Raw genomic sequence first — 18,679 nt, forward strand, 5'->3', positions numbered from 1 at the left:
TACTTTCCTTGCTGTTGTGGCCAAATACCTGACAAGAAGCAACACAGGAGAGGAAGGGTTAAGACTGGCTTACAGTTTAAGAAGGAACATAGACAGGAAAGGCGTGGAAGCAGGAACACGTGTCTGGCCAGACTGTATTTACCATCAGGAAGCAGAGAGCAGACAAAAATTGGAGCAGGGGTATCAAACCTTGAGTTTCATCCTCAGTGACACCCTTCATCCAGCAAGGTTTCTACCACCTGAAGGCTCCAGGACCTATGGGTGACATTCACTTGTCCAACCACAGCAGGAAAACTGAAAAAGCACTGTGAGGCATTGCTTTTCCAACTTTATTCTTTTTAAAATTGCAGTTCTAATTTTAATTCACACATGATATGTGTATATTTATGGGGTATATATGTGTATATTTATGGGGTGCGCTGTGACACTCACACATGTCATGTGTCAGCTGAAGGTAGCTAGCAGACCTACCACCTCAGACTGTAGCCATTTCTTTGTGTGGATGAGATTCAAAATCATCTCTAGTAGCTATTTCGAAATATTTGATGAATTTCTGTTGATTGTGGTTTTCCTCTGGGCTCCAGAATAGTAACTGCCCCTGCACCATCAACCATCCTGTCTCCGTCCCCTCCACGTCCCTTCTCTTGCACAAGGAAATTCTCTACTATTTTGAGAGTAACATTTTAGCTTCTGCGTCAAGGGAGATCAGACAGCATTTGTCTTCCTGTGGCTGGCTTATCTCACTTAACATAATGTCCCCCCGAGCCATAAATGTCACAAGTAATAAGACTGTTCCTTTTGGCTGAGTGGTATTCTGTTGTACTTACATTCCTCATGTTCTTTTTTTCTCTTTAACTTTTTTATTGACAACTTTCATATGTATAGACAATATACCATGATCATAATCCCCTTTTACCACCTTCCCTTTTTCTTTCCAACTTGACTCTCTCCTATTTTGATGTCATCATTTTCCCCCTTCCTATTATGCAGGTCTTGTGCAGTTAATGTTAGCCACTGAGGAGTCATGAACATAAAGGTCACTTTGTGCCAGGAAGACAGTATTGCAAAATACTTCTCCCTTTCATTTGGCTTTTACATTCTTTCTGTCCCTTCTCCCACAATGGCCTCTGACCCTTGGAAGGTGTGATAGCGATGTCTCAGTGCTGAACACTCCTGTCACTTTTTCTCAGCACTTGGACGAGTTTTGCATCTCCCCAGTGGTCACCCCCACTTGAAAAGAGAAGTTTTTTTTAAAGAACAAGCTTATATACTCCAAGTTTGTTATTCAAAAGAAAGAACTACCAAACTATGCCCCTACTAAGCCAGCTTTTCCTTCTCCCGATCCGACGAAAAGAAGCTGCCTGTGAGTTACTCTCTTGTCCAGGTGGCCCGCTGGCTGTCCTGGTGGTGCACCCAAAACTTGTATTTCCACTTTGCTTTGTGTATGCCTTCTTCAATTCTTTGAACAAGGCACCAAGACCTTGAAAACACCAAAACGGACATCTCCCATAATAGTTTTGATTTTCCTGATTATTGTATCTCTAGGGTAACCAGAGAGAGATGATCTTTAAAGACCACTTGCTGGTTGGCACTCCCAGCAGCCTTTGTAAAATTTCAGTTACTTCCTTTAGTAGAATATGGGCAGCACACCACAGTGTCCACAAGCCTGAATCTATTAAAGTGAAATTTTTACTGATGTTTTTCTATGTATTAGTCTATGATAGGCACTGAGGCTTATAGTAACTAACAGTCTTGCCTTCGAGGCATTTCTTCTGGGTTTCTTATTGCTAAATTTTCTTGTTAGTTTGGAAGTCTGGGTACCATTTCAAGCACTGTAATTGTATTAATGAACTCAACCCACTTAACCCTATGAAATACGTAGAAGACTTACCATTATGTTACATATGGGGAAACTGAGACACATGATGGTGACATTTGGGAAATGTTCTGCTCAGAATTCATGGCCATGCTGATACATTACTTTGCAAATATTGTCATTGCTGTGAGGTCAAACTCATTGCTCAGGTTCTTGTATCTGAGTTAATATAATGTCTACTTGTTAATATAGATGTAGAATGGCCATTAGATTAAAGTGGCATGGTCCACTAATGTTAGCCACTAGCCACATAAGTCTGTTGATCATCTGCAATGTGGAAAGCACAAATTGAGATGTTGTTGAGGGAAAAATACACAGTAGATTACAAAGACTCATATGGAAAAAAGAATGCAAAAGTAAAGTTTCATCAAGTTTTGATATTAATTGCATGTTGGAATAACAATATTTTGGATATATTGGGTTACATAAAAGGATATTTTTTAAAAAAAGTTTTTTTGTTTATGTATTTGAGAGCGACAGACACAGAGAGAAAGACAGATAGAGGAAGAGAGAGAGAATGGGCACGCCAGGGCTTCCAGCCTCTGCAAACGAACTCCAGATGTGTGCGCCCCCTTGTGCATCTGGCTAACGAGGGACCTGGGGAACCGAGCCTCGAACCGGGGTCCTTAGGCTTCACAGGCAAGCACTTAACCGCTAAGCCATCTCTCCAGCCCCATAAAAAGATATTTTAAAAATTGATTTCATGAGCTTTTACTTTTTAATGTGACTTCTGGAAAATTTGAAATTACATATGTGGTTTGCAATTTATTTCTCTTGAACATCGTCGAGTTAGTAGATCCCAGATTTTTTCAGTCAGCCTGTATTTCTTTTCTCTCTTACACACAGAAAAACCTGATTTAGTTTGGTATTGGGATCAGGCTCTTTTGATATGCTTCATGTAATTTGTATTTATTAATAGGGATCCCATCCACCGGGTAGCGGCTACTTGCAGGTTGTTTAGTGATTGTTGAAAACTAGTTAGAGGCAGCTGGAGTGAGATGAATTAAAGTTCTATTGTTGTAGGGGAACAAGGTCATCAACTTGAAATTAATCAACGGATTTCAAATCACCAGAATGGGATATTTTACCCTCAGCTTTACAGTTTCAGCATGTAAATTGCTGTTTAGAGGAGAGCCTGTGAAATCAATCCAGTCTTTCTCCCTTCAGAAATTAAAAGCAATTTATTTTTGTTTTTGGCAAATCCTGGGCAAAAACTTGTTTGTCCAACTCCTCCCTGACACCACCTGTGTTGCATGCTTTTTGGACCTTTCAACAAGGTGGTGGGAAATCAACTGCTTTTGTGTCCCGTAAGATTTGCAGAAGATCTCTCAGAAGGTCCCTGTGTGGGAGCCCATCTGTGTTTCTTCATCTAATACATTTTATTTTAAATGAGTCAAAAACGCTGAAGCTAAACTTGGCCAAAGTAGCATGTATCATGTGGACTCCACCCAGAGCCATATAAATCATCCCTAGATCACACCAAAGTTGGCCCCCACACTGGGCACAGATTTTTCAGTCTGGTTCTGGAATTTGCCAGAAGCAGGAGGACCACAGAGTTGTGTGGGAAGCATCTGGCTTTTATCCCAGCGTCTGTGGTTAGTGGAGCTCTTCTGATTTGGGACTGGAATAAACACAGCCGGATACTTGAAGACACCAGGCCACCTTGAAGGATCATTTCTGTCTGCAGAAAGCACCTCCACAGGCACCTTTGTAAACTATTGCCCAAGATGTAGAGAAGGCTCATGAATCTACAGGTGGCAAGTGACAATTAAATGCTTTATAATATCACTACTTTCATGCAAAAAGGACCCAAGCTAAGTCCTCAAATGAATGAGTTTGTATTTCTTTCGGATGGATATGTAGATGCTGTGTGTCAAGCTTTTAAAGATAATGACAGCGAGTTTCCTTTATTTCTTATTTATTTTTATTCATTTGTTTCTCTGATTATTTGCGTGTGTATGGTATGTGTGCGTATGGGTGTGAGTGTGAGCATGCATGTGTCATGGTGCATATGTGGATGTCAGAAGACAACGTGGGGTGTCAGTTCTTGCTGTCCACCTTGTTTGAGGCAGGGTCTCTTGTTCATCACTGCTGCATGAACCAGGCTAAATGGCCTGCAAGTTTCCATGAGGTTCTCCTGTCTGTTTCCCATCTTGCCATAGCAGGAGTGGAATTATAGACACTCTTAACTGAATTCCGGCTTTACATGGTTTCTGGGGATCCAAATTCAGGTTAGTTGGCTTGCATAGAAAGCACTTTTAGGCACTGAGCTATTGCCTCAGACTGAGTTTTGTTTAGAAATCTAAGGCAATTTCTTTGAAGATTTCTTGTTTTTAAAATTTTTTTTTATTAAGATATTTTATTTGAGCTGGAGAGATGGCTTGGTAGTCAAGGCACTTGCCTGCAAAGCTGAAGGACCCAGGTTCGATTCCCCAGGACCCACGTTAGCCAGATGCACAATGGGGTGCATGTGTCTGGAGTTCCTTAGCAGTGGCTGGAGGCCCTGTCTCACCAATTCTCTCTCTCCCCCTCTTTCTATGTCAAATAAATAAAAATAAAATTTTAAAAAGATATTTTATTTATTTATTTATGAGAGAAAGAAAGAGAGAGAGAGAGAGAAAGGGTGTACCAGGGCCTCTGGCCAGGGCAAACAAACTCCAGATGCACGGACCACCTTGTGCATGTCGTTTTATGTGGGTCTTGGGGAATTGAACCTGGGTCCTTTGGCTTTGCTGGCAAGTGTCTTAACCACTAAGCAATCTTTCCAGTCCTGTTTTTTTTTTTTTTTAATTTTTGTTTTTTTAAGTTTTTCGATGTAGGGTCTCCCTCTAGCCAAAGCTGAGTGGAATTCACTATGTAGTTTCAGGGTAGCCCAGAACTCATGGTGATCCTCCTACCTCTACTTCCTGAGTGCTGGAATTAAAGACATGCACCACGACATCTGGCTTTATTTTTATTTTTAATTTTTTTGTTCATTTTTTTTTTATTTATTTGAGAGTGACAGACTGAGAGAGAAAGAGGCAGAGAGAGAAAGAGGCAGATAGATAGATAGATACAGAGAATGGGCTCACCAGGGCCTCCAGCCACTGCAAAGGAACTCCAGACACATGAGCCCCCTTGTGCATCTGGCTAACGTGGGTCCTGGGGAATCGAGCCTCGAACTGTGATCCTCAGGCTTCACAGGCAAGTGCTTAACTTCTAAGCCCTTTATTTTTATTTTTAATGGTAAAGAACACTAATGACTCGTTTCATCATTTCTTGCTTTCCTTGATTCAAACTGGGAAGGGGTTGCTTGCAGTTTCAAAACCTGTTCCTGTAAACCATCACTGCATAAGGAGAGGCTCTTCAGTCTCAGTCTACTCTACTGTCTTTCTGCTTTTCCTAACTCAGCAAATTAACAATCATTTGAGAAACGAGATAAAAGCATTTCTGGAAACAAAGGAACAAGCTTCCCAGAGTTTTTTAGTTTCAACAAAGTGACTATCATGAGTATGATGCTTTCCATCTGCCCAGGCAGTGTAGACGGTGGGGGTGAGAGCTCAGCACTTGCTGCCTACATGTTCGAGTAGCTTTACTTAACCTCTTTATGCCTCAGTTTCTTCATCTATGAAACAGGAACATAAACTAACAGGATATAATGAAATATAAGACTCTATCTTGCAGAATTTTATGTAGCATAAGTAAGTGAATACTGTGAACCAGCTAGCATCATTTCTGGACTGTAGCGAGATCCCAGATGGTAGGAGGTGGTTGGCAGAGTGGAAGTGGAGATTATCTCTCTGTCTTAAAGCTTTTCCATGTAGCTGTTTACTTAAATATTGGAAGAGGTTCCTAACGGCACGTGTGCAATCTGCTTCCATGAAAGGCTTAGAAATTGAGTGCATGTCTAAGATGCATCTCTGAGCCTCGGATTGTGACAGAGATGTCTTGCTTGGAGCTGAAAAAACTACTAGCATTTCTTCTCAGCACTCTGGTGCGTGTTGAGTTTCCCTAGTGGTCAACACCATCTGTAAAGAAAAACTTCTAGGCTGGGGAGATGGCTCAGTGGTTAAAAGCACTTGCTTGTAGAATTTGATGGCCTGGGTTTAGTTCCCCAGTACCCACATAAAGCCAAATGCACAAAGTGTGTTTGCAGAGGTAAGAGGCCTTGGCCCACCCATTCATATTCTGTCTCTCTGCTTGCAAACACAACAAAATATCAAAAAAATTTGTTCTTGAAGAGAAGCTTCTTTAACCAAAAATGAGATTAGTAAATTAATAATATGGAGATAAAAATATGTATTTAGAGGGCAATTTTTTGCTTTAATTTATTTATTTGAGAGTGACAGAGAAAGAGGGAGGGAGGGAGGGAGGGAAGGAGAGAGAGAGAGAGAGAGAGAGAGAGAGGGAGAGAAAGAGAGAGAGGGAGAATGGGCACGCCAGGGCCTCCAGCCAGTGCAAATGAACTCCAGATGCGTGCGCCCCCTTGTGCATCTGGCTAACGTGGGTCCTGGGGAATTGAGCCTTGAACCGGGTTCCTTAGGCTTCACAGGAAAGCACTTAACCACTAAGCCCTCTCTCCAGCCCTAGAGGGCACTTTTTTTTTGGCATAATGTATCCATTTGGCCAGACAAGAGTGGTTGTTACCCCCTAGGGTTATGCCTTTGCAGCCATTAGCTTTTGACTAGGTTTTTGGTACCAGGCATGAATACCCTCCTTTGGAGTGGGCCTTAAATCCCATCAGAGAAACAGTTGGTTTTCCTCATAATAGACATGCCACTATTGCACCCATTGGTACATTTGGCCTGGCTGTCCACTTGTAGAGCTTGCAGGGTCTACTGCTCATTGAGACCATTGAGCCTCTAGTCTCTGGAGGTTCATTTTAAAACGTTGTCTCGTCAGATGTCCCCTGAACAAACTTGAACATGTCCAGAGAAAGTAGGGGTGCTGTTTGCTCTTCCGTTCCATGCTGATCACTGCGGATCACTGGGACATTCTTCTTTCTGGGACCCTGTTCCTGCCTACTTCACAGCTGGCATGGTCGCAGACTAGATCTGTCTTTTGGAGAAGAAAGCTCTTTTTTTTTTTTTTTGTACACAGGCATATATTTTCAATATTTGAAGGTGGCTATTACTTCTTTCTGGAAGGTTCCTTTTTCCAGGCTGAATCTATGCTGCTTCCTCAACCATTCTTCATGTGGTAGGAAATATCCCCTGAAGTAGGAGCCCCATGCTCTGGTTATGCAGTGGGGTGTAGCTCACTTGCACAGCCCTTGTCTCAAATGCACAAGACTTTATGGTTGGTCCCCAGCACCACAAACCCAGTCAAAAGAACCAGTGTCCAAGACCACATATGATCACAAGGATTTTTGCTATATGTGATGCAATAACATGCATGATGTTGCTATCGTTATGGCTCATGAATCTACAGACAGATTAGAACCAATTGGCTTGTTCTTGCCTAGGTGTCTCACGTGGCCACAGTCAGATCTTCAGTGTGGGCTGGTTTGACTTTGCTTAGCTTTTCAAAATGGTTTCATTGTCCACACATTTGGCTTCTGGTCTGGGTTCTGGTGCATGCCATAGACAGGCGTTTATATTTCCATGGGGCATCATTCGGCATCTTGGCTTCTTCGAAGGGTGGTAGTTTCGTGGAAGCTGGGCATTTTCATGGTGGGCGAGTGCTCTGCAAGAGAAGCTGGGCATCTTCCGTGGGGGGGCGAGTGCTCTGCAAGAGAAGCTGGGCATCTTCTGTGGGGGGCGAGTGCTCTGCAAGAGAAGCTGGGCATCTTCCGTGGTGGGAGAGCGCTCTGCAAGAGAAGCTGGGCATCTTCCGTGCTGGGAGAGCGCTCTGCAAGAGAAGCTGAGCTGCCAGTACCTGCCACCCTGGGCCTGGAAGCGTTCAGGGAGCCAGCTGCGTTTGGCTGGTCCGGTCAGTCCGAGAGCTCATTCAAGCCAAGGGGTTCAGTGCATAGAAGCAGGAGAGACATTTATGGTTATCCGAGTTTCCACTCGATGACCTGAGACTGTCTAAACCTGCCTCTTAAAACATGGCTGAAGGGCTGGAGGGATGGCTTAGCAGTTAAGCGCTTGCCTGTGAAGCCTAAGGACCCTGGTTTGAGGCTCGATTCCCCAGGACCCATGTTAGCCAGATGCACAAGGGGGTGCACACATCTGGAGTTCATTTGCAGTGGCTATAGGCTCTGGCGTACCCATTCTCTCTCTCTATCTGCCTCTCTCTCTCTGTCACTTTCAAATAAATAAATAAAAATAAACAACAAAATAAAACATGGCTGAAGGGCCTCACTTAGGAACTAGGACATTATACCCTATCAGACTATCAGAGGCCAGGAGATTAAAATCAAATCCAATGGCATATCACTGCAGTTTACATCTTCGACTAGCTTTTCTTGCAGATAACACTCACTGTGGGTGCTTTTAGGTATTATTAGGTATTAGGCAGTGGTCTTGTATTTGAACATATGAATATCCTCTTGAAATCAAGAGGCAGCATTTGACTTTTGCTAAGGGAGTCTTCATCCCCTTAATTCAAGCTGGCTATTGTTTCAGCTGGTTGCTGCCTTAAGGACTCACATGCAAATTGCAAAGTGTGGTCATGGCCCTAGTGGACTTTTCCTCCAGGTTTTTTTTTTCAATCTTCTGCAGCTGAAGCGAGTGTCCTAAAACACCAGGAGAGTTACGCTTGTCAGCTGCTCAGCGGTTTACTTGGACATGGAATCTCAGTCCACTTAGAAGGGGGAAAGGTCCACTGTGGCTCACGGTTTCAAAGGTCTCTCTCACCGGTTGCTTGGCCTAGTTGACCTTGGTCCTGTAGAGTGGCAGCCCATCCTGGCAGAGCACATTGTGGAGGAAGCCTGCTGCTAATTGTGAGGAAACAGTGGAGAAAGCAGGCATCCCGCAATCCCCTTTGAGGGCATGCCTTCCTCCCGCTGGGCACTAGCTCTTAGATGTCCTAGTCACCTGCCCATAGCACCAAGCTAAGGACCAAGCCTTTGACACGAGGATTTAAGGGAGCATTACTGATCCAAAAGAGCACAGACCTGAGATGTCCTCAGAACAACATTGATTTCTTTGACATGAATTAGAGGGTCTCCATTCTTGTCAACTGATTAGAGTCTCATGCCCACTTTCTTTTTTTGTTTTTTCTTTTAAAAGTAATTAAAATTTTTTTATTATTTATTTATTTGAGTGACAGAGAGAGAGGGAGAGAGGGAGAGAGAGAGAGAGAATGGGCGTGCCAGGGCCTCCAGCCACTGCAAACGAACTCCAGACGCGTGCGCCCCCTTGTGCATCTGGCTAACGTGGGACCTGGGGAATCGAGCCTTGAACTGGGGTCCTTAGGCTTCACAGGCAAGCGCTTAACCGCTAAGCCATCTCTCCAGCCCCCACTTTCTTTTTTGGCTGCAAGCAAAGGAATAGCATATTTTCTTTTAAAATCCTCAAATTGTTGTTACACTAGAATACAGTCTTAAAAAAATGGTATTAGGGCTGGAGAGATGGCTTAGCGGTTAAGCGCTTGCCTGTGAAGCCTAAGGACCCCAGTTCAAGGCTCGATTCCCCAGGTCCCATGTTAGCCAGATGCACAAGGGGGCGCACGCGTCTGGAGTTCGTCTGCAGAGGCTCTCTCTCTCCCTCTATCTGTCTTCCTCTCTGTGTCTGTTGCTCTCAAATAAATAAATAAATAAAATGGTATTATTTCTAGCAAGATTCCTGATTCTTTGTATTTGCTCTACTCAGTTTTCTGTAAAACATTTTGGATTTTCCTCGTGCGTGGATGACACCACAATCATGAGTTGTGACGTCATCTCTTCCTCGGGAATGTGTATGCAATGCATGCGGTTTATCTCTTATTGACTTGTCTTTCTTCCAGTTCAGTTTCGAATAGAAGTTGTGGTTGGAGAGCTAGGGCTCATTTCCCTCTTGAAAGGAAACATTTCTGACTTTGTGCCATTAAGTATTCTGTTTGCTGTTTGTCTGTTTGAAGGCACTATTTATCAGGTTTGGCAGTACCTTTCTCTCCTCTCCTTACTACTTCAGGTATGTTTTTAAAAATTTTTGTTATAGCTGAATTTTGGGGTACAAAGTATTATTGTGGTTGTTTTGGTGGGTGGGGATGGGAAGACAAAGTCTCATTGCATAGCTCAGGTTGGCCTGAAATGTTTTTTATTAAAATTTTTTTTTTTTTTCTAGGTAGAGTCTCACTATAGCTCAGGCTGACCTGAAACTTGCTGTGTAGTCCCAGGCTGGCCTCTCAAACTCATAGTAATTCTCCCACCTCTGCTTCCTGAGTGCTGGGATTGAAGACATGCACCACCATACCTGGCCTGTTTTAAACATTTTTTTTTCTTGTTTTTTTGAGGTAGGGTTTCACTGTGGCCCATGCTGACCTGGAATTAATTTTGTAGTCTCAGGGTGGCCTCGAACTCACCGCAATCCTCATACCTCTGCCTCCCTAGTGCTGGGATTAAATATGTGCCACCATGCTGGGCTTCAATTAAACTTTTCTTGATTGGCAACTTCTGTAGATAAAAACAATATACTATAAATATAGTCCCCTCCCACCACCCTCTCTTCTGCCCTTCCAAGACTCGCTGCATTGAATCCCTTCTTGTTTCCAGCTAGTCTCTCTTCTATTTTGAAGTCATCATTTTTTCTTTCTTATTATGCAGGTCTTTTGTAGGCAGTGTCAACCACTGTGAGGTCATGAGTACCACAGCCATGTTGTGTCTGCAAGACTTCATTGTAAGCCATCTTCTCCTTCCTTTGGCTCTTTTTTTTTTTTGGTTTTTGAGGTAGGGTCTCACACTAGTCCAGGCTGACCTGGAATTCACTCTGTCATCTCAGGGTGGCCTTGAACTGACAGCGATCCTCCTACCTCTGCCTCCTGATTGCTGGGATTAAAGGCATGTGCCACCACATCCGGCCTTCCTTTGGCTCTTACAGTCTTACTGCAACCTCTTCTACAATGATCCCTGAGCCTTGGAGGGTGGGATAGAGATGTCTCACTTAGTGCTGTATAGTCTACCCTCTCTTCTTCTCAGCACTTTGGTGAGTTTTGAGTCACCCCAGTAGTCACTGCCATCCGAAAAGGGAAGCTTCTCTAACCAAAAGTGAGAGTAGATTAATAGATGGGTGTAAATACCAGTGTTTAGAGGGAAGTTTGGTGTGCATAATATATCCATTTAGCCAGACAACAGCAGTAGTTCTCCATTAGGCTGTATAGCCTCGCAAGCCATAGGCTTTTAATTAGTTTTTCAGTACCAGTCAGGGAATCCTTCCTATGGAGTAGGCCTCAATCAGAGAGCAGTTGGTTTCCCCCATAACAGGCATGCCACCATTGCACCAGTTGGTACATTTCACCTGGCTGGTAAGCCATAAAACTTGCAGGTTCTGCTGCTGGTTAAGACCATTGATGACTTTTCTCCCCCAACAGGCTGTGTAGATCTTTTTTGACCTACAGATTTCTTTCTTTTTTTAAAAAAATAAATATTTTAATTTTTATTTATTTATTTGAGAGAGAGAGAGAATGAATGGGCATGCCAGGGTCTCCAGCCACTGCAAATGAACTCTAGATGCATGCTCCAACTTATGCATCTGGCTTACATGGATCCTGGGGAATCAAACCCAGGTCCTTTGGCTTTACAGACAAATGCTTTAACTGCTAAGCTGTTTCTGCAGTCCCTGACCTGCAACTTTCTATAGAGTGTAGGCTTATCTGGAACCCAGGATTTTCCTACTTCAGTTTCCTAGTGATGAAGGGCCATAGCAGGCATGCACCATCATGCCTATCTCTGTTGATTTTTAAGTAGAATGCATAATAAGCAAATCAAGCCAATACAACCATGTGATTAACTTGCTACATGCATGGATATAGTATTTAAATTTTTTAAAAAATATTTTATTTATTTATTAGAGAGAGAGAGAGAGGGAGGAAGAGGCAGATAGAGAGACAGAGAGAATGGACATGCCAGGGCCTGTAGCCACTGTAAATGGACTCCAGACACATGCGCCCCATTGTGTATCTGGATTATGTAGGTCCTGGGGAATCAAACTGGGGTCTTTAGGCTTTGTAGGCAAATGCCTTAACCACCAAACCATTTCCCCAGCCCAGAAATTTAAAACTTTTAATGAATCTACAGGTGATCATGACTCCCTACTTCAGTCAATAATATGGCAAGATACAGTATATATTCTTATAGCTAACTCTGTTATTTATTCCTTTTTATTGTTGAGTAATAACTTGCTTTGATATAAATTATAAATCAATTACTCACTTGTTTATTAATGGACATTTGTACTTTTGTCCAGAAAATGATAATTATTATAATTTGTGAAGATTGGCAGGTACAAGTAATTGCTAAATTGTTTATGTCAAGATAGGTACAAAGTAAACAGAGAGGAAAGCTAACAGGAAGATCAACTGGACTTCAAAACCGTGGTTGATTTTGATCAGTGCTGTATCTTAACATATTAATTAGTTAATATTAATAACTGAGATATAGTCACTGTCCATCATGGTTGTGACATACAAGCAAGTGACCAGTAGGTTCTGGAGTCACCATGGTGAGTTACATATTTGGGGGTTTGAATGTGAATTGTCCACCTTAGCCCATGTGTGTGTGATTAAGCCTCATAGTCCATCCCCAGCTGGAGGAGCCTTTGGGAGGTTTCTTACTGGGGCCAGATCTTGAGATTCACCAGTGTAGCCCACTGGTTGTTCAGAGCTCACTTACTCTTGCTACTGCCTTTGAGCCATTGTGAGAATATGTGATGTCCAGCCTCTGTTCTACCACGCTGTCTTTGTAGTGATGAAACGTCCCTTTGAGAGATGGTAAACCAAGGTAAATAACCAAATAACCCTCCTTCTTCCTATCAGCTGCTTTGGGTTTGGTTCAGTTTGGTTTGTCCCAGCAAGGAGATGGTAAAAAGTAACTACAACAGGTTGGCACAGCTGCTTGCTGTCACCAAGCTCCAGTGAAATAGAAATCAATGCACACACCTAAACAGGAGAACAGGTAAGACGTTGGCCATGTGTAACTACACACCACGTGTGCATTTACACTTAAAGGGAAGGTATCAGGTCATTGCTATATCGATGGCATAACTGTTATACCAGTCTGTCTATTCAGCTTTTGAAACCTTGCGGAATTCTGGAAATTTCCACCAGAAGGTAAATTTTGTTCTTTCTCTGCTGTGGGGGGGAGGAGGGCAATGTTCTTGTTCCAGGACACTGAAGGTACTGTGGACAACCACAGATATAACCACTCAGGGATTCTGGCAGCTTAGATATAGTTATTATTTTTTTGGCAATTATATTTAAACCACTATTTTTAAGCTTAGGTAATCCCTAAGATACCTTGCTCTTTAGAAACAATATTTAAGTTTCAAGTGCTTTTAGATTTTGCTATATCTACCAATGCATTTTTGAATTAACAAATGAGAACATTTGACTTTCTGATTTTCCTTTTATCCTTAGCAGCATAGTATTTCTAAGCATGTTTATAACTATTAACCTGACTTCTTGCCTTCTTTTCTCTACCCAGCCTCTCTTCCTCTCTTCCTCCCTCCTTCTTTCCCTCCCTTTGGTCCCTCATGTTGTTTTCAGACAAGTTCTCATATACCCCAGGCTTGGCTTCAAACTGGCTATGTAGCCATGGCTGGCTTTAAACTCCTGATACTTCTGTCTCCAGAAGAAGTGTTGAACACTCTGTGTAGCTGAGGGTGACTTTAAACTTCTGATTCTCCATGTTCTGGGGATTAAAGGTATGCACAACTGCACATGGTTTATGTAGTATTGGGACCCAATCCAGTGCCTTATGCATGCTAGGCAAATACACTCCTAACTGAACTTTATCCCCGGCCCCATGCCTTACATTTTACTTAACTTTATTCACTTAGTGATATAACGTGGTCTTTCCAGGTTGGCACCCACAGTAAAAGGCTGCCTCATTCCTGAATGGCGGTTGAGTAGTACTGTGTTGAAGGTCTGAGCCACTATGGGATCTTCCACCCTTGTATCAATGGACCCTTAGGTTTATTGCCTGACCTGATGTTACCTATATAGACTCGTTTAGTTCTGGAATGTTAATGCAGATAAAATGTTTTTACATTCATGCAAATTACACTGTGCTAAAGGGACTAAATAAAGGAAATCAGCTTGGCCCCAAAGGGGAAAAACACAGCAATTTCAAAGGCATTTGAACAACAACGCTAAAATAAAATTAATTAACTCCCTTTTAAACAATTTCTTTTAAGTTTTCATGGCAATCGGTGCCTGTGTAAAAATTCTTGGCATGGCTTCTACAGGGAGAGCATTTATTCTCTCTAAGGGTTACAGACAGGAGGAAAGAGAGACATCTCCAACAGGAGAGAGGAGAGAGAAGGCACTGCTGACACAGGACAGAGGAGGGGGTATTCTAGCTGCACGGATGTCTGCTGAGAGAGCCTTGAAGCAAGCTGACACCCTGCAGTGCTAATCCCACTGTAATCCCTGCCCCCAGAATGTTAAGATATAGACTGGCTAGTGATTGAGTCATCACATACCAAACAGGAAGTGGCTGAGGACCCGCGGCAAGTTCAACACTGCTGGGAACATGGACTCTGAAGGGGGATTGGTAGTGGCTGATTCTTACTGCGGGCTGGAAGCGATGCAAAATTCACATCTGCCCCAGAATCTTGAGTTATGGATACAGCATATGATCCTCCCAACATGCAAGAAAAATGCTAATAATCTTGTCAATCCACTGTGGAGATTATTTTAATATTGCTATCTATGTTTATATAATGCATATATATGTATACATGTACAAGAATACAAAGCTATATGTGCGTGTTCGAGGAAGGAAAGGGTTTATTTCTGACTTAGAGTTTTGAGCAGGAGTTGCATCATGGTGGGGAAGCAAGGCAGGAGCAGATGGCTGGCGTCACATGATCACATTAGCAGGTAGGGGTGTGTGTGTGTGCATGTGTGTATGTGTGTATGTTTTGTTTGCTTTGAGACAGAGCCTTGCCATGTAGCCCATGCTGGTCTAGAACTCATTATGGAGCCTAGATTAGCCTCAAACTCATGGAAATCCTTCTTCCGTAAACTCCTGAGTTCTGGTATTAAGGTGTGAGGTGTTTTGCCTAACAAAAGTACACATTTTTTTATTTAGATAAATTACTTATAAAATTATTTATTTATTCATTTGTTTTTGAGACAGGTCTGAGAATGCTTTGTCACCAGAAAATAAGGCATAAAACACTAATACTGATTATTTTGTAAACTTGTTGCAAGGATGAAATTAAACAAATGAATGCGAAAGCATTTTAGTTAATTAACTTTGGGGGCAGGGTTTCACTCTAGCCCAAGCTGACTTGGAACTCATTCTGTTTCTCAGGCTGGCTTCAAACTCATGTGATCCTCCTGCCTCAGCCTCCTTAATGCTGGGATGAAAGGCATGTACCACCACACCCAGCTTCAATGTGAAAGTATTTTGTACACTAGTGTGATAGCAAGATTATGTCTCATTACTTACTGTTACAATGTTCTCAAACTTTAGTGTGTGGCAGAGAATCACTTGTGCTTATTAAGAAAATCTTTTTTTTTTTTTGATTTTGAGGTAAGGTCTCACTCTAGCCCAGGCAAACCTGGAATTCCCTCTGTTGTCTGAGGGTGGCCTTGAACTCACAGCAATCCTCCTACCTCTGCCTCTCATGTGCTGGGATTAAAGGCATGTGCCACCACACCCAGCTAGGAAATCTATTTTTTTTTTTTTTTAAGTAATTCCTAAGGCACAATTGCCTAAGAAAGTCTCCCACTACACAACTCCTAGAGATGCTAGAGAAAGTAGAGCTAAGACCATTATGAATGCAGCACTGAGTCTGTGATCATGAAAGGAAAACTCCTTAGGGCCAGAAGCTGGTTGTGTTGAGCAGCACCTTGGAGAGTAACCGGGAGCTCAGACCACGCTGCTCTGTTGGTGAGGGGATACTTACATACCTGACTGATGCTAGAGGAGGCATGAGGTAAGGTGTGGAACTCACCTAAGGTGGGGACTGTGAGTTGTGCCCATCTATTCTAAAGGGCTTTTGTCCTCATTCAAGAGACTAAAAGAAAAATCTCCCATTGGCAGTGGGAAGTGGCATCGAGATAACTCTTGGGCCAGAACTCCACAAGGCTGCCATCTTATGACTTCATGCAGCTTGCCTAGTCCAGAGAGGCCAGGCTCTAGCACCAACATCAGTACCTGGGCCAGTGGGCCTGAGGCGTGGAGGGCAGAAGCTGAGACATCTTTGCTTGCAGGGCTGCTGTCCCCACACAGTTGTCCCTGGGTTCCAGGTATCAAGCCCACTTAGGCATGGCTCCTATTCCCAAATCCATCTGTATTAAGACCAGCAGAAATGCAATCTCCCCATTACTACAGATACTGAATATAAGACACAAAATGTCAGTATGTTTAAAATGTTTGAGAAACACAGATTCCCATGTCCTACTTTCACTCCAGTGGGTCAAAGCAACTGCAGGTAAGACAGGCGCTTCCAGAGGATCCATGGGGAAAGTCAGGTTGACCATTTTCTCAAAAACTAACTCAAATTTTGGCCACTTGAAATCCTGAAGCTATTTATCTCTACAGTGGGGGGTTTAAATAGATAGATACCTGTCTTCTTTTTCTTCTTCGTCACTTTTATGATTTGAATTGAAAAGAGATAGCTTATTTTTAAAATTTCTTTCTCTTCTAGAATGAAAAAGTAGTAAATCAAAACAAGACCTCACCATTTCCACAGAAAAGAAAGACAGATAGAAAGAAACAACGATACTGAGCTATCATGGAGGGCCAGGAGAGGGGCTGGCATTCTCTTCCTTCTTCTGCCCTGCTTCCCCTATAGTGTGGTTGCTGAATCTGGTGAGGTTGGAAAGTCCCCTCATCTTGTTATGACTCACAGAGGCCAATGTGCTACATAATGGGACGTTGAGGCAGATGGTGACATTCTTTGCTGTTTATGGTCTTTCTGCATTGAAAACTTGTAGTCTCTCCAGATGTGTTTTGACTTTCAGAGGGGGGCAGGGGAGGGATGAGGGAGGGTTAGATGAAGGTCTCCAGGGAACAGCCGCCAGGAAGGTTTTGGTCCTGGTTTTCCATCTTCCCTTTCTTTGCTGCCGTTTTATCTATTGAACTCAACATGAGAGGGGTGTGCTTTTGAAAGGCCTATGTAGGAAAGAGTTGTTTTTCCTGTCTTTGAGCTGTTCAGCCATCTGTCCCAATTTCTTCCTGGTTTCCTGTTATTTTCATTCTGCCTTTTATAAAGATTAACATGCGGCGCAACCACATATTCTATTAAGCTTGTCTCCTCACTACCTTATCTCATTAACTGCTCCATCACTGTGAATAAAAATAATCTTCCATTAAGTCACAACTTCAAACGTCCCTGAGACTTAGATCAAGCAAACCTTCAACAGCTTAAAAAAAAAATCTCTTTAAATCCAAAAGGTTCACTTCAAAGGAAAACCTATGGGTGTTCTCAGCCCAACTGGCAGGTAAACAGTCATTTGTAACTAAAGCTATGTAAGTGTGAAAGCACTCTGGAGTTTGTAGCTTCTCTTAACTTCTCTGGTTAAGGCAACTTAAAGCTGGTCCCAGGGTGGGCTTGGCTTAGTTCAAACAACATCCCACACATGAAGATGGCCAGCATCGCTAGAGGAAGGTCCGCTCTTCTGCTCTATTCTACACCAGCCATTCTTTTTTTTTTTTTTTTTCTTCCCTGCACCTGTACACTTTCTTTAGCAACACATACTCCATACAAAGAACTATTTTGGTCAATTTGGTATTCTTGACTAGATCTAAGTAACTTTTCTGTCACCCAGGTAACTCATTATTATTATTATTTTTTTCAGTGTGCTCTCAACCTTAACAAATGTCGGAGACAGTCATCGTACAAGAAGGAAAGGTTTGTTTGGGCTTACTGTTTTGGAGGGTGCAGGTAGACCCATTGCTGGCTCAGAGGCAGGCAGGCACATCATGCTGGGAGCACGTGGCTTGGCAGAGTTGTTCATCTTGTGGTAGAAAGCGAAAGAGAGGAAAAGGGAGGCGTTGGGATCTCACTGTCTCCTTTACAGTGGTGACCACGGTGACTTGAAGACCTTCTGCTGGGCTCCCACCCAGCCTAGTCTGCACCATCCTTCAATAGCGCTCACCACCATGACCCCCCTCCCTGGAGAACAGGATGTGGGCCTATGAAGGACATTCAAGATCTAAACTACAAGACTTTTCCTTTTGAATCATCTCATTCCTGATCTCCCTGACTGGTCTCTTTCTGTAGGTGGCTCTCCTTGTGCCAATCACTATTGTCTTTTCCTTTCGGTAAGATTTTTGATTGTCCCACTAGACTGGGAGTGACATAATGGTAAGGGCATTTCCAAGGTTTAGCAAGGTGCTTGATGCACAGTACTGTTTGGTAAAGTCAGCCCTGTAAGATTTTCCATTGCAAGCAAAAACTATTGCTTGGTCAGTGTTAGGGTTTGTCTGACAAATGTTCTCCTATAGGCTCATATGTCTGAACACTTGGTCCCAACTGATGGAGATGTTTGGGAAGGTTGTGAAACCTTTAGGAAGTGGGGCCTAGCTGGCGGAAGTGTGTCACGGGGGTTTGGGTCTTGCTGATTATAATTTTGCCTTGCTTCTGGACTGAGCTAGCTGCAGTCTGGATGGCTAAGAGGCAGATAAACCACACGGCAGGCTCCCACTACTGCAGGCCAAGACACGCAATACTGTCCCCACCATGATGGGCTGAGCCCTCTAACTGTGACCAAAGCAAATGTCTCCTC

Source organism: Jaculus jaculus, chromosome 6 (assembly GCF_020740685.1).
Source record: "Jaculus jaculus isolate mJacJac1 chromosome 6, mJacJac1.mat.Y.cur, whole genome shotgun sequence".
NCBI lineage: Eukaryota > Metazoa > Chordata > Mammalia > Rodentia > Dipodidae > Jaculus > Jaculus jaculus.